Below are 15,715 nucleotides of genomic sequence, written 5' to 3'. Positions count from 1 at the left end.
GGGCTCATCCAAGGGACCCGAGGGGAGAGGCAGCGAGCTCCCTCCTGATGCTCCCTCCTTCAGGGATGCTGTGAGGGACACGAGGGCCTCTGGAGGAAAGGGGGCTGGATGGCAGCAGGGTTAAGTGTCCAGGCTCTCATCAGACCAGTCCGCACCACACTGCTGGGTGTGCGAGCCTGGGCACGGGGCCCGGCCTCTCTCAGCCTCAGTGTCCACGTCTGCTGACTGGGGATGACAGCAGCCTGGCCCTCACCTGGGTGTCTGCCAGATGAGATGACAGGCTCAGAAAGCACTCGCCACGCTGCCTGGCACACAGAGGCTCCTGCACACTGCTACCCCCGTCATTAGACTGGCTTCCCCCAAAGCTACCACCTTCGGCTCGGATTCAGCCGTTTCTTTGAATAACACGCTGAGCGGAAATTCGACCGTGGTCCAGACGTTAGGACTTGGCACTCTCACTGCCGGGACACCGGCCTGGTCCCTGGTTGGGGAACTAAGATCCCATAAGCTGTGCAGCACGGCGAAAAAATAACTGAAGAAAATTTTAAAAATAATCCTATGTCTATTATAAATAAGCATGAGTTGATTAGAAGGTAAACAAGTGGGAGAAAGGCAAACTGTTACAAGAGTCCCCGAATGACCTATTACCAAGAGAACCATCAGCATATTTCAACTGGTGGATGAGTTTCAAAACTTCCATTAAAATGTCAATTATTCACCAGTACATAACCACATAATGTTCATTCATGTAACACGATAAGGACTCTTTAATACTTCACAGAGAAACAAACGCATGCTATATTATTAAATAGTTAACCTTTCGACGATGCTTCCTTAACTCACTAGGCTGAAAGATGCATGCAAAGAAATGAACAGAAACCAGATTGATTGCAACTCTGATGCTAAAAATGCAAGAAGCGTCACAGGCAAATACAGTAAAGCAAACATGACGGCAAACATAGAAGTGAGATGAAGACTTAGAGAACATGGAGCTGGAAACAGAGCATATTTTTAACCACAGAAGCGAAATGAGCTATTCAAGGTTTACTAGAGAAACACTATAAGTTATTACTCAGGAGATACCATTCTATTACAATATCATGATTTATTAAAGCAGAGCATTCTGGTCAGCAAAGGGCCTTAAGAGTTGTCTGTTCTCAGCCAAAATTTGCTATAAGTTAGTTTCCCTTAATAGAAAACACGTTATACTTTAAAGTAGTAATTTCACTGATTAGGAAGTTACCATAATACCTATTTTAAACCTGAACAAATCTAACCACCTATTGGACATTAATGTAAAATCCTTACCTAGAACTTGATATAAAACTTCTCAGAATAAATCCATTAAAGCAGGCATCCCATGAAAATCTGTAAGGAAAGCTAGCATAATAGCAAGTGGAGTCTTCACATCTTAGGAACCATAAAAGATACTTTGTACAAGAGTCTAGGAGAGACATTAACCATGCAAAAACTGATGAGATTTACCGTCTAAACTCCAAGCATCAACACCGAAAGGATATTGGGTCAAAAGACCATTAATTCTACGTTTAGAGGAGCATTTCTTCATGGAAGCATAATCTCATTTATGATTACACAGGTTATGTAGTGCATGATCCACCTACACAATGCTTCTAACTCTATAGCGATACACTAACTTTAACTTACTGCTATGCAGGAAAAACACCATTTAATGGGACACGAAGACAAAGCACAAACCAGACTAACGGGACACAGCATTGATATGACCAGAGCAAGGGGGAGGATGGCGGAGGGGAGATGGATGTGTGAACTACAGCCTCCGGTGGGGGGGATGGGAGGCTGGAGTCTGGATTGATGATGGCTAAACAGGCAACAGGATGAGTCAGGAAATCAAAACCAATGATGAAAGCAGACACGCCATCAGAAAACTGCACAAGGAGAAAATATTCAGAACTGTTCTTTTACAAATACTCGGAAAGAAATCAAGCATGAAACCACAGAGAAATCGTCCAAGAATTTTAAATATCAACTACTTAGACAATGATACAATTATAAAAGCAGTGTGTCAACAGACCACAAAATGGACCAGTTACCACTTCACATGCATCTAAAATGACCCACAGTTAATTTAATTCTATGCTAACAACGCAGCTCACAGGAAATGGGTGGTAACAGAAAAAAGGGATAATACAAGTGCAGTTTCAAGGCAGAGTGTTGTACACGTGATTCACGGGGTAAACAGCAGTGCACTCAGAAACCGAGGCTATACACGAAAGAAAGCCGGCCCATGTGCTTTAGAGCCGCACACTCTGTCACCAGAAGACCGAGGGCGTCATCCCGTGTTGAGACGCGGAAGAGTGAGGCAGCCCGACTTCTTCCCTGGGGCTCTGGGGCACCGGGCCTTTAACTGGTTTCATGCGCACAGCTGGCCTGAGGGAGCAGCCAGGCCCGTCAGCAAGCGGACCAGTTCAGAGTAGGTTTCCTTGCCACCGCATGCCCTGCACCCTGCAGCCATTCGTCCCCAATGGAACATGTGCTGCGCGGCTTTCACTCGCCATGAGGGCAACCTATGGTTACTTTCACGAGGCTGTCTGCTCCCTGACCACAGAAACTGACCTGCCGCTGCCGTGCCCAGCAAGGGCCAGGCCCACCGCTCCAGAGGCAGTCTCTGGCTGAGTTCATGATGGCGTGCTAAGCCGGTGGTCCAAATATGAAGACTGATTGGTCCCTGTGCCATTAGGGAATGATTAAAGACCAGGCAGTTTTAAAAGTCTTAGACCTCTGAGCATAGCAATTGTACCTGATTTTCTTCTGGGGAGAACGAGAAAAAACAAAGAAAGAAAAACGGTGTGCTCGGGGAGGCATGCGGCAGGGAGGAGGCAGACACATACCGGAGTCAGGACGTCCAGCCGATCTCCCTGGAGCTCCGGGCTGTGCTGCCTCCCTCGGGGTGGGGAGCGCTCCCTGCTGGGCGGGCAGGAGCCGGCAAGTGAGGAGGCAGGACACAGGTTGAGGGAGCTCAGGGACTTTAAACGCCGAAGGCTGCCTAAGCGCGACCCGCCCGCCCTGCTGTCAGTCTCCTCGGCCCGCTGCTCCAAGCTCTCCTTCTCCTCCTGGATCCACCTAAAAGAGAGCAAAACTCGTCAGCTGCCCTCGTCAGCACAGGACCGTGTCTGGACAACAAATTTGGGCTGGCATTCTGTGTCACGATGAGCAAATTCCGGGAACATCTGCTCATTTCACATCTCGGCTAAAAGGTTCGACTTTCCCTCTTTTGAATATTCTCAAACTTGGAATAACTTAGCACTGAGTCTTACAAACTGGCCCCTGGTCATTCACGTTTGATTTGACTTATTTACGCTAACATTCTGACGGGGCCTGGGTGGCGACTCTCTCCCTGTGAGGAGATACCTGAAGTTGACCACCTTCATCTTCCCTGCTCTCAAGGTAGAGAGGCACGTCAGGGTCTCAAGTCTTTTCCACTGGGAATCGGGAACTCTCTATAACCAACACAGCGATTCACGAACAAGCCGGAGTTTCTAAACAAAAGTCCCCAGACCAGATGAAGTGCTGAGGGGATTTTTCTTTTTTAATGGTTGTATGTGTAACAACGCATCACTTGATGAAGTTCTCCACCAGCTTTGTGCGAGTTTCTGGCTTCATGTCAATGTGACGCATTCACCTGGAATTCACGCTTCCTGCTCTTCTCCCCTAATGTGTAGTGGATGATTTTATATAGCAGTTTAAATACTCGATGATGCCTATAAAATGATTTCCAAAATAAAATACAGGATTCTGGCAGGTCATAACCTCTTCAGCTTCATTCTACCTATAAGTTCTGAAAGTTTTTCACTTGTGAGAGCAAGCTGAGGGACAGAATTTACCATTGATAAACAAGTCAACTTACTGCCTAAGGAAAATTGACTTTACCTGACAACTTGCTGTAAAAATAAACATATTCATATGGAACCGTTCCATATTTCCGGTGGGGATGGGGAAAGCCCGTCTTTCTGAGCTGGTCTGAGCTGACACAAGGCCAAGGAAGCAGTCTGTCTCGGCATCAAAAGTGCAGGCGCCACCACCTGCGATGGCTGGCTGTGCCGTTCACCCCTGCCTTCCCCCCGAGCCCCGCGTGCTCGGCACACAGGCACGGACGGGCACCTCGGCCTGGGCTGACGTGACGAGAACTATCTGAGCAGCAGCTCTGCCTGGTCCTGCGCACGGTCACCGGCCTGCGGCCGCTCTGGACGTAGACCCGGGACAGGGGCGTAGCTGTGCGCGTGTGGCCCAGGCAGGCCTCGGGGCCCCCGGACACCCGGCTGCACCCAGACCCAAGGCCCGCTGCTCACCACGAGGCGGGCCTTTGCGTTCTATCCCGATCTGTAAACTGTTACAACTGCCAAGACGGTGTCTAAAGAAAACATCTTAAATATACTGATGAGATGAGAAAAACTCAAACCCATGTCTTTGGACCACTGTCTTACAACAAGCCAATCTTCACACTGTATTCAGTTAAAAAGGACAATGCAGATCTGAGTGGGAATTTGCCAACCCCCAAACCCCTGCTTTTCTGTTCCAGGTGGCTTTGCACCGGAACACGGGAGTCTCCGATGGACACGGGAGGGTGAACCCACAGGGCTGGGGGGCACACGGGCCGCAGAGGACACCGCCTCGGCACCTCACCCACCTTGGGGCTCAGAGCTGAAGGGGAAACGCCAGAACACCGCCCCACAGAGTGCTGACACCAGCTGTGGACAGAACGCCCTGCCTCACTGAGCTCTCTCATCAAGGGCGATCTCAGAACTGAAAATCCTTGAAGCAGGCCTGAAGTCAATTCTCTCACTGTGGAACACTCAGAATTCTTGTAGGAGAAGAGAGCTCCTCAGAGAAGCCCAGGTTCTGGGGAGCTGAGTTAAAGCGTACCCACCGGATCTCTTCACTGATGGCGTCCAGCGGCTCCTGAAGCATCACAGGAAGAGTGTCGCCATCGGCCTGCCCACTGGGCGGCAGCTGACCGGCCGAGCTGAGGAGGGTGACCCCGTCGCCCTCGCCGTCAGACACATCCTCGTCACTCTCGAGGGCCTGGGCCACGGTGGCCACCACGCGGGCCTGCTGCGCGGACTCCCAGTCCTGCTCCCTCTGGCTCTGCACCTGGGCACGAGAAGACCACGGCTCGTCCGCGACATTCAGGACAGCTCTCGTCTGTCAGGAACCGAGCACAATTTGTATGGAAGCCCCAACTTTGGATAAACGGCCATGCTTATGAGACACAGCCATCTCTTAAGCGAGCAGTACTGAAGAAACGGGCAGCAGGAGAATCGAGTTCCTAGGTGGCCTGGTGACAGTCAGGTCTCAGCGTGGACGGAAGGCAATCCTATGAGGTTATTCACAAGGGTGGGCTGACCGAGTCAGAGACAAAAACCCAAAATTAAAAACATACATCCATGCCTCCATCGGGCAGGCTGAAGGAAAATAAGAAGGAAAAAATCCTTCAGCTCCGCAGCCGCTGGGTCCACGTCAGCGGTCATCACTTGTACTAGCTCCCCGAGGAGTGCCGTCCTCACAGGTTCCCAGCCCTCCGTGCTCCAGGCTGGTCTGAACACGCACAGACAGGAGCGAGCTGGGCAGCTAGGGGACTGGAGGGCCAGCCCCCCGCAGCTGTCCTCTCGGGGCACAGGCACTCGGGCTGTTCTGGGGGACAGCCCCTCGCACCGCAAGGGCGGCTCTGCCATCAGAGACGCACGGGAGAGTGCCTGCTGGGGCCCGTGCCGCCCTCCCGATCTCACACCTCACACCCTTCTCTCTGCAAATCTCCCCCCTGTCCGACTCTCAACCCAGGTCCTGCCTTCTCTCCCACACATGACCTCAAAGCATCCGAGGGGCAGCCTCGAGGTGCTGGCTGCCGGCTCCCTGGCCGCGTGGTCTCAGCCCACACCCCCTGTGTTCCTCACGACCCCTCCCCAGGGCCTGACCACCCCCTTCGCGGGCTGCAGGACCCCCTGCCATCATCCCTGCTCCGTTCCAGCGAACCGGCTGCCTATGGGTTCACCCCCATCAGCCCGGTCAGCACATCCTCTCGCTGCTCTCACCTTCAGATGGCACAACGGGAACCAGCAGACTCCTCCTCCAGGGCACCCTGCAGCGGCCACTGAGGGTGTCTGAAGGCTTCTTGGGAGCGGCATCTGCTGTCTATACAGCGCATGATGCATCTAAATTATGCTTCTAACTGTATAGTGATACACTAACTCTAACTTACTGCTATGCGGGAAAATCACCATTTAATGAGACACGAAGACAAAGCACAAACCAGACGAACTGAACACAGCACTGATATGACCAGAGCAAGGGGGAGGATGGGGGAGGGGAGATGGATGTGTGAACTACAGTCTCCGGTGGGGGGATGGGAGGCTGGAGTCTGGATTGATGACGGCTAAACAGGCAACAGGATGAGTCAGGAAATCAAAGCCAATGATGACAGCAGACACACCGTCCGAAAACTCCACAAGGAGAAGATATTCAGAACTGTTCTTTTACAAATACTCGGAAAGAAATCAAGCATGAAACCACAGAGCAATCGTCCAAGAATTTTAAATATCAACTACTTAGGCTATGGTACAAGTTATAAAAGCAGTGTGTCAAAATACCACAAAATGGACCAGTTACCACTTCACTTGCATCTAAAATGACCCACAGTTAATTTAACTCTATGCTAACCACGCAGCTCACAGGAAATGGCTGGTAACAGAAAAAAGGGATAATGCAAGTGCAGTTTCAAGGCAGAGTGTTGTACACGTGATTCACGGGGTAAACAGCAGTGCACTCAGAAACCGAGGCTCCACACACAAGAAAGCCCGCACATGTGCTTTAGAGCGGCACACTCTGTCACCAGAAGCCCTAGGGCGTCATCCCTTTCTGAGACTCGGAAGAGTGAGGCAGCCCGACTTCTTCCCTGGGGCTCTGGGGCACCGGGTCTTTAACTGGTTCCACACGCACAGCCGGCCGGAGCGCGTGGCCAGGCCCATCAGCAAGCAGACCAGTTTAGATTCTTGGTTCTGTTGCCACCACATGCCCTGCACCCTGCAGCCACGCGTCCCTGATGGAAAATGTGCTGCCTGGTTTTCACTCGCCATGAGGGCGGCCTATGGTTACTTTCATGACGCTGTCTGCTCCCTGACCACAGAAACTTCCCTGCCGCTACCGTGCCCAGCACAAGCCAGGCCCACCGCTCCAGAGGCAGGCTCTGGCTCAGTTCAAGATGGCGTGCTAAGCCGGTGGTCCAAATATGAAGACTGATTGGTCCCTGTGCCATTATGGAATGATTAAAGACCAGGCAGCTTTAAAAGTCTTAGACCTCTGAGCATAGTAAATGCACCTGATTTTCTTCTGGGGAAAAAGAGAAAAAAGAAAGAAAGAAAAACAGTGTGCTCGGGGAGGCATGGGGCAGGGAGGAGGCAGGCACATACCGGAGTCAGGACGTCCAGCCGGTCTCCCTGGAGCTCCGGGCTGTGCCGCCTCCCTCGGGGTGGGGAGCGCTCCCTGCTGGGCGGGCAGGAGCCGGCAAGTGAGGAGGCAGGACACAGGTTGAGGGAGCTCAGGGACTTAAAACGCCGAAGCCTGCCTAAGCGCGACCCGCCCGCCCTGCTGTCAGTCTCCTCGGCCCGCTGCTCCGAGCTCTCCTTCTCCTCCTGGATCCACCTAAAAGAGAGCAAAACTCGTCAGCTGCCCTCGTCAGCACAGGACCGTGTCTGGACAACAAATTTGGGCTGGCATTCTGTGTCACGATGAGCAAATTTCGGGAACATCTGCTCATTTCACATCTCGGCTAAAAGGTTCGACTTTAACTCTCTTGAATATTCACAAACTTGGAATAACTTAGCACTGAGTCTTGCAAACTGGCCCCTGGTCATTCACGTTTGATTCGACTTATTTACGTAACATTCTGACGGGGCCTGGGTGGCGACTCTCTCCCTGTGAGGAGATACCTGAGGTTGACAACCTTCACCTTCCCTGCTCTCAGGGCAGAGGTGCACGTCAGGGCCTCAAGTCTTTGCCGTGGGAATCGGGAACTCTATATAACCAACACAGCGATTCACGAACAAGCTGGAGTTTCTAAACTAAAGTCCCCACACCAGATGAAGTGCTGAGGGGATTTTTCTTTTTTAATGGTTGAATATGTACAAACACATCACTTGGTGAAGTTCTCCACCAGCTTTGTGCGAGTTTCTGGCTTCATGTCAATGTGCCGCATTAACCTAGCATTCACGCTTCCTGCTCTTCTCCCCTAACGTGTAGTGGATGATTTTATATAGCAGTTTAAATACTCGATGATGCCTATAAAATGATTTCCAAAATAAAATACAGGATTCTGGCAGGTCATAACCTCTTCAGCTTGATTCTACCTATAAGTCCTGAAAGTTTCTCACTTGTGAGAGCAAGCTGATGGACAGAATTTATCATTTATAAAACAAGTCAACTTACTGCCTAAGGAAAATTCACTTTACCTGACAACTTGCTGTAAAAATAAAAATATTCATGTGGAAAAATCCGTTCCACATTTCCTGTGGGGATGGGGAAAGCCCATCTTTCTGAGCTGGTCTGAGCTGACACAAGGCCAAGGAAGCAGTCTGTCTAGGCGTGAAAAGTGCAGGCGCCACCACCTGCGATGGCTGGCTGTGCCGTTCACCCCTGCCTTCCCCCCGAGCCCCGCGTGCTCGGCACACAGGCACGGACGGGCACCTCGGCCTGGGTTGACGTGACGAGAACTATCTGAGCAGGAGCTCTGCCTGGTCCTGCGCGGGGTCACCGGCCTGCGGCCGCTCTGGACACAGGCCCGGGACAGGGGCGTAGCTGTGCGCGTGTGGCCCAGGCAGGCCTCGGGGCCCCCGGACACCCGGCTGCACCCAGACCCAAGGCCCGCTGCTCACCACGAGGCGGGCCTTTGCGTTCTATCCCGTTCTGTAAACTGTTACAACTGCCAAGACGGTGTCTAAAGAGAACATCTTAAATATACTGACGACATGAGGAAAACTCAAACACATGTCCTTGGACCACTGTCTTACAACAAGCCAATCTTCACACTGTATTAAGTTCAAAAGGACAATGCAGATCTGAGTGGGAACTTGCCAACTCCCAAACCCCTGCTTTTCTCTTCCATGTGGCTTTTCACCACAACGTGGGAGTCTCCGATGGACACGGGAGGGTGAACCCTCAGGGCTGGAGGGTACACGGGCCGGGGAGGACACCGCCTTGGCACCTCACCCACCTTGGGGCTCAGAGCTGAAGGGGAAACGCCAGAACACCGCCCCACAGAGTGCTGACACCAGCTGTGGACAGAACGCCCTGCCTGACTGAGCTCTCTCATCAAGGGCGATCTCAGAACTGAGAATCCTTGAAGCAGGCCTGAAGTCAGTTCTCTCACTATGGAACACTCAGACTTCTCGTACGAGAAGACAGCTCCTCAGAGAAGCCCAGGTTCTGGGGAGCTGAGTTCGGGCGCACCCACCACATCTCCTCGTTGATGGCATCCAGCTGCTCCTGAAGCATCACAGGAAGAGTGTCGCCATCGGCCTGCCCACTGGGCGGCAGCTGACCGGCCGAGCTGAGGAGGGTGACCCCGTCGCCCTCGCCGTCAGACACATCCTCGTCACTCTCGAAGGCCTGGGCCACGGTGGCCACCACGCGGGCCTGCTGCGCGGACTCCCAGTCCTGCTCCCTCTGGCTCTGCACCTGGGCACGAGAGGACCACGGCTCGTCAGCAACATTCAGGACAGCTCTCGTCTGTCAGGAATCGAGCACAATTTGATATGGAAGCCCCAACTTTGGGTAAACGGCCATGCTTATGAGACACGGCCATCTCTTAAGCGAGCAGTACTGAAGAAACGGGCAGCAGGAAAATCCAGTTCCTAGGTGGCCTGGTGACAGTCAGGTCTCAGCGTGGACAGAAGGCAATCCTATGAGGTTATTCACAAGGGTGGGCTAACCGAGTCAGAGACAAAAACCCAAAATTAAAAACATACATCCATGCCTCCATCGGGCAGGCTGAAGGAAAATAAGAAGGAAAAAATCCTTCAGCTCCGCAGCCGCTGGGTCCACCTCAGCGGTCATCACTTGTACTAGCTCCCCGAGGAGTGCCGTCCTCACAGGTTCCCAGCCCTCCGTGCTCCAGGCTGGTCTGAACACGCACAGACAGGAGCGAGCTGGGCAGCTAGGGGACTGGAGGGCCAGCCCCCCGCGGCTGTCCTCTCGGGGCACAGGCACTCGGGCTGTTCTGGGGGACAGCCCCTCGCACCGCAAGGGCGGCTCTGCCATCAGAGACGCACGGGAGAGTGCCTGCTGGGGCCCGTGCCGCCCTCCCGATCTCACACCTCACACCCTTCTCTCTGCAAGTCTCCCCCCTGTCCGACTCTCAACCCAGGTCCTGCCTTCTTTCCCAGACATGACCTCAAAGCATCCGAGGGGCAGCCTCGAGGTGCTGGCTGCCGGCTCCCTGGCCGCGTGGTCTCAGCCCACACCCGCTGTGTTCCTCACGACCCCTCCCAAGGGCTGGGCCACCCCCTTCGCTGGCTGCAGGACCACCTGCCATCATCCCAGTTCCGCTCCAGCAAAGAAGCTGCCTATGGGTTCACCCCCATCCGCCCGGTCAGCACATCCTCTCTTCTCTGACCTTCAGATGGCACAACGGGAACCAGCAGACTCCTCCTCCAGGGCTCCCTGCAGCGCCCACTCGGGGTCTCTGAAGGCTCCCTGGGAGCGGCCTCTGCTGTCCCCCTCCCGCCTGGTCTTCAGCTCTCTGCAAGCAGGCGCTGTGCCCCGCCCTGCCGGGCAGGTCCCGGGGGCTGCAGGAACCCATGTCACCAAGCCCCCTGTCCTCCTTGCCCACCCCGCCGCCCTCCAACATGTCTCTCCCTGGCTCCAGGCCCCACCCTCCCTGGGGTTATTCCTCAGGCCCTTGCGCCCCATTTCAAAGATAAATAACACATGATGTCCACCACTACAGCCTTCATACTTTTTGAGAATGAAAGTACACAAATGACGAACCCTTAACTGAATTACACGATGACTGTCCAAACTCACCTGTTTGTCTGCGGTCCTTAATTCCTCTTCTAAGGAACTACACCTTTCGAGAGCGTGTCGTAGTTGCTCTCTCCACTGAAATAAAAGGGGCCGAATCACTGTGTGTTGATGTGTGTACATACGATAGTGCGCTTCTTATTCTACCCTCACCTGATTCCATGGCTACTGTAACAGAATACCTTTAATGTCTCTCATTGACCTTAAGGTGAAGAAAATCTGCTTACTAACAGCTTTAAATTCTCAGTTTCAGAGGAAAAAACTGTTATCCTAAAAGAACTGTATTACCCAGTTTTTAATTGCAAATTGGTATACAGAATAAAAAAAACCTTGAGACATTTATGCCAACTAATACTTTTTAACTGGGCACTTCCCAGGTGTCTCAGTGGTAAAGAATCTGCCTGCCAATGTGAGAGGGCAGGTTCGATCCCTGGGTCGGAAAGATCCCCTGGAGTAGAAGATGGCCACCCACTCCAGTATTCTTGCCTGGGAAGCCCCATGAAGAGAGGAGCGTGGTGGGCTACGGTCCACAGGGTCGCAAAGACTCGGACATGTCTGAGCATGTACTCAGGCAACGCTTTTTAACCATATAAAACTCTGAGTTCTTACAGAAAAGCCTGTATTTACAAGAATTCAAGAAGCTCAAAAGTCAACTAGTTCCATAAATACACGCATCGTCCACCTAACCAGGCAGCAAATGTACAAATCCAGGACAGCCGCGTGGCTGGTACCTTCTCGTCCAGGGCCTTGTGGTGCTCAAAGAGCAATCTCAGCGCCCTGAGCAGCTCCACCTCGCTGGTCATGCTGGCTGGGGACTGCGCCTGCTGCGGGCCCGCCGTCATCCGGAGGGACGGCACATACCGGGAAACCAGGATCTCCAGGTGTTCCAGCAGCAGCTGCAAGGCGGGGCCAAAGGAGCACCTTCAACCTCACACTTGAATTCAGGGCTGAGAACGCCTCTCAGCCTCACGCTAAGACCAAAACCATGCTAAGGCATGTCGGAATCCCGCCAGTTCAGTCTGAATTTAGAGTGGACTTCCCCAGTGTCCCAGGAGTTAACACTCCACACTTCTGCAGGGCTCATGGGTTTTAATCCCTGGTCGGGGAACTAAGATCCCACACAAACTGCAGCATGGACAAAAATGGAAGCTAAGAGAACTCTCCCCTCAAGTGTACTAAAATTACATTAGCTCTCATCATAAATTTGAAGCAAGGTATGAGAACCCCAAACTGATCCACCTCGGTCTGCTCAGTGGGAAGATGTGAAAAATGACTTGAAAACCAGACAGACTTTAAAGACACCAACACGGAGCCCAGCGGTGACCCCCGCGGGGCACAGGTCAACACGTGAGACTCCGCCTACTGACCCTGGTGTTGTTCCTTTCGGCTTTCAGCTCCGCGATTTCCGCTTCTCTTGTAAGAAGCTGCTCCCTGCATGCCTTTAGTTGTTGAGATGTGGCCAACTCCTAGAAAACAGGTAAATGAGGAAGTAACTAAACGCAAACACAAATGTTAAAGAGAGCGAGACTCTGAAGACTGACACTGTCCATTCTCTCCAGGCTCCACTCAAAGGATCTCCCTGCCCCTCCGGAGAAGAGGGGGTCCGCTGACCCCAAGACCACACAGACCCCTACAACTCAGACTGGCCTGCAGCCTCCACCTCGACCTGGCAGGCACGCGGCAGGGGAGAACCCGGAATCCAAGCCAGCCTTCTCAAGACCCAGGGAAGTCTGAGAAACTTTCCTAAACATACACCTAACAACAAAGTGGATAAAGAGATTCTTCAACGACACACAGACAAGTGACCTAGAGCCCCTGGGGAGAGTGAAGAAGAAAGGTAAGGTCTACAAGGCCACCAGGCTTTGGAGTGTTCCTCTGCGAAAGAGGCTGATGGCACCCCAAGGCCATCTGTTAGCCTGACTCCACTGAAGTCACCCAGTCATTCAATGAACTGCTTAAAATGGTAAATTCATGTTATATGTATTTTATCACAATATGTATGTACGCAGGGCCGTCCATGTGGTGAACTTGCTCAAACCGAACCACACGGACTCTTTCATTCTTCGATTGTTCTTTGCACAAATACAAAAATCCTGGGCCACGTATCCCCTACTACATACTAAGTATTCGGCACCTAGAGCACTGCCCAACACTTTTTAAGAGGCATGCAGTAGACATGTGAAGCTATGAGGGTGTATGTTATATACATGAGCACTAGGTACCCGTCACGAGAACACTGGACGAACTGGTCTGTGCTTTGTAAGATGGGAGACGTTAAGGGGCTTAGCCTTTCTGCTTCAAGGACTGACTCTCTAGCTCGATCCACATGCCCCAGAGACTCCTCCAGCCAGGGGATGCCTTGTTTGGAAGAAGAGAGACCTTAACGGGCTTAGCCTTTCTGCTCCAAGGACTGACTCTATGGCTCAGTCCACGTGCCCCAGTGACTCCTCCAGCCACTGTTTCCCTTCCTGTGGGGCCCCCGCCCATCGTCCATGCACCACATGCACAGCCTCTTACAAGGTCAACCTGCTGGGGTCGATCCTGCCCAGGAGGCCAGAACGCCCTGGCCGGCAGGGCCCACAACCATGCGAACACAGTGAAACAGAACCCCAACGCTTCACCAGGTGAGGGCCAACCCGACGGGCCCAGCCCCCGGCTGCTCTCACCTCTGGCCACTCTGCTTCCAGGACTTGGGATGAGGTCAACTTATTTCTTGTCTTGGCCTTTTTCTTGGGGTTGCAGCATGGGAAAAGCGCCCAAAGGCTGGCCCTTCTGCGACCCATCCTCGCGGATGTGGGCAGCCCCCCACTCAGGGGCACCTGCTGTTTCCCAGGCAGATACCTCAGCACCTGAGGTATCACCACCGATCGCACACTATGACCACCGGTCTCACGCACACACCGCTCTCTCACACACACCGCTCTCACACACACCACTCTCACACACTGCTCTCACACACACCGCTCTCACGCACACACCGCTCTCACGCACACACCGCTCTCACGCACACACTGCTCTCACACACACCGATCTCACACTATGACCACCAGCTCCGCTGTCTCAAGAAGAAATGGCACGAAGGCTCTGCCTCCAGCACATCTCCCAGGAGCCCAGAACATGGAACCCACTCTGTCACAAGGGGCTCCATGGTAACAGGGGGGCTGGGCTCAGGCCCACCATCAAGGGTGCAGAGAGCGGGGAGGGGCTGCCAAAAAGATGGCAGGTGTGTGTTGGGTGCGGGAGAAGGAAGGCCGTGCCCACAGCTCAGGCCCACCCTCAAACGTGACCCTGCAAAGTCACTGGGTCACAGTCAAACCGAACAGTATAAACTGCTTCAGAAACCACCACCACTAGGGATGAGCACGTCTTCTAAGTGGGCTTCTGCTTCCTCCACCCCCGAAATAAGCCTGCAGTGAGGCTACTGAAAGGGCACCCCTGAACTCAAGGGTGTGCCCAGAACCCACCCGGCTGAGGAGCACTCACCATGCTGGCTGCCCCTCACTCTCACCCTGAGCTTGGTCCTCCCTGACTGGCTCCCTCACTCGAGCTCAGCAAGGGCTTGACCAACCTCGCTCCGGGCGCTTACAATGAACCCACAGTGGGGACAGGGTTTCATTCAACCTGCTGCGAGCTCACGCTCTTAACTTGGACCCTGGGCCGCCAGAAGACTCGGCCCCATGGGGGCGGCATGGTGGAAGTTCAGGGGTGGCCCTGCCTCCAGCCGTGACAGCCAGCGCCTCCCAGATCCCGCCAGGGGCTGCCCTGCCCTCCCTCCGCGCCCGAGTCTCCCACCCCCTCTCCTGGCCCCACTCCCAGCCTCGCGGCTCTCCACGCGCCAGGGCATAGCCCATACTGCTCCTGGCTCAGCCCGGACCTCTGCGGTCACTTGAGGACTCAGTCCCCTGGGTGCTTGGGGTCGTATGTCCGCCCATCTCAGCAATGACAGACTCTGGGGAGACAGGGTACAGTTTCGGGTCCCGCCCTCAGTGCACCCTGAACACGTTCTCTTTTTTTCGCTTTATCTACTGGAGTTCTCTGAGACGTCTTCTGAAAACCTCAACTGTGGCTTTCAAAAAGACTGTAAAATCACTGTGCTCAACTTGAAGAATAAAATCTTCATTGTCAACCTGAAAGTGAAACTGGAGGGAAGATTAAAAGCAGTCACTTTTCTTTTTTTTTTTAATCGACGAAAGAGCGTTTATTTACCTATTTATATATCTGCCTTGGTCCAAAAAATACTAAAGGTGGTAAAAGCAGTCACTTTTCAAACTGAAAAAGAAAACCCACATGTGACCCCATCACAGAACACAGGTCACGCAGCCCCGCCCTCCTCAGCTTCTCGTCCACCACCAGCATCCTGTCATTGCAAGGCCTGCCCTGGGCTGGCAGGCACAGGGGAAGCGGGCACACCGGCTCCTCCGTCCCCAGGCTGCGTGGGCCGCTTGCTCCACCTTCTTCCCAAATTCAAGTGGCACTGAAAGAGCGTGGGCAAGCTGGGGATTCTGATCCGAAACACAACCGTGGGTACTAAGCAAGGACCCCTGCCTCTTGTTTTCCTGGGATCAAATAAAGATGATCAGTATAATTACTGTGATGCTTACATGTGGCCTCAGATGAGAGAAGACACCCAGGGCTTCCCCACTTCCAGTTACAGACGCAAGCAGCT

This window comes from Dama dama, chromosome 33 (assembly GCF_033118175.1).
Source record: "Dama dama isolate Ldn47 chromosome 33, ASM3311817v1, whole genome shotgun sequence".
Classification (NCBI taxonomy): Eukaryota; Metazoa; Chordata; class Mammalia; order Artiodactyla; family Cervidae; genus Dama; species Dama dama.
This window is presented reverse-complemented; position numbering follows the sequence as displayed.